This window comes from Schistocerca nitens, chromosome 5, assembly GCF_023898315.1.
Source record: "Schistocerca nitens isolate TAMUIC-IGC-003100 chromosome 5, iqSchNite1.1, whole genome shotgun sequence".
Lineage (NCBI taxonomy): Eukaryota > Metazoa > Arthropoda > Insecta > Orthoptera > Acrididae > Schistocerca > Schistocerca nitens.
The window spans coordinates 267,561,036-267,562,306 of record NC_064618.1 but is presented as its reverse complement, the minus strand read 5'-3'; the positions used below and the strand labels follow the sequence as shown (position 1 = coordinate 267,562,306).

General features: G+C 43.9%; 1 pseudogene; it reads left to right on the top strand.

Moving 5' to 3' along the window:
• The first annotated feature begins 566 nt into the window (after window positions 1-566).
• Window positions 567-684, top strand: LOC126261015 (5S ribosomal RNA; annotated as a pseudogene).
• Window positions 685-1,271: the final 587 nt, after the last annotated feature.

The window sequence follows — 1,271 nt, the reverse complement described above, 5'->3', positions numbered from 1 at the left end:
TTCAGTTATTTGGATGTTATTCCTTTCTGGTATTTTGAGGACCAAACGTGCATCTTCTGCTTGAAGTTCTTTCTAATATTGTCTGTATGCTTGAAACAAATGTTCATCGCAAGTAGTGTACTGCGTAACCAGAGAAAATACATATCAAAATAAAATAATGTAAATTTTCAAGATTGAGGTATGTTAGAGTAATAACAAATACACGTATTGTGTTGCCCACAACGTTTATGTTTTTCGACAAGTGATCAAACCCGAAGGGGAAAGTGTCTTGTAGTTTTCTTTTTAAAGTCGTTTACGTGCAAGAGACCATCAACTGAAGAGAGGATGCAGCCACTGTTTAAAAAATTAGTGTCAAGCACCACTGAAAATGGTTATCATCATTTGTTACTTGCTGAAACGTGCATTAGGATCTGATACGAACTCAAGTGAACAATGTGTCATTCACACTGTATTTGTTGGTGAAGGCTGTCTCTGAAACCCCTGTTCTCACTTCCAACATGAGAGAAAGTGTAGTTCAACTCAGAGTAAAATGTACATCTGCGAAGGCTGTGGTGGAGGGGGGGGGGGGCAACGGCGTTACCACAGTGGTTACACCGGTTCCCGTGAGATCACCGAAGTTAAGCGCTGTCGGGCGTGGTCGGCACTTGGATGGGTGACCATCCAGGCCACCATGCGCTGTTGCCATTTTTCGGGGTGCACTCAGCCTCGAGACGCCAATTGAGGAGCTACTCGACCGAATAGTAGCGGCTTCCGTCAAGAATACCATCATAACGACCGGGAGAGCGGTGTGCTGACCCAACGCCCCTCCTATCTGCATCCTCCACGGAGGATGACACGGCGGTCGGATGGTCCCTGTAGGCCACTCGTGGCCTGAAGACAGAGTGCGAAGGCCGCTGATGTTAAGCTAGGCTAGTTTCTATGTGTGCACTATTATTTAGCATCTGAATGTAGTTGCACTTAGGTTACGCTGCAACATACAATGTGGCTCCGTGAATGCATTAAGAATTTTCTGTAATTCTTCCTCTTTTAACTTATGTCATTGTCCTCAACATTTTGCTGCTCCATGTCCGATGTTCCTGCTAGTTTTGATTTGGTGTTGTAGCCTATTAAGATTTACAACAAGTTTCCCATATATGCGGTATGTCACTTTCATTCCTGTCAGAATTTGATCTTCAACCAGCTGCAAATAAAACCGTCACTGGTAAATGCTATGAGAGTCTTTATCGCGTCAACGCTGTAATGTTGTTACATTAATTCGTTCTGCAAGCGGT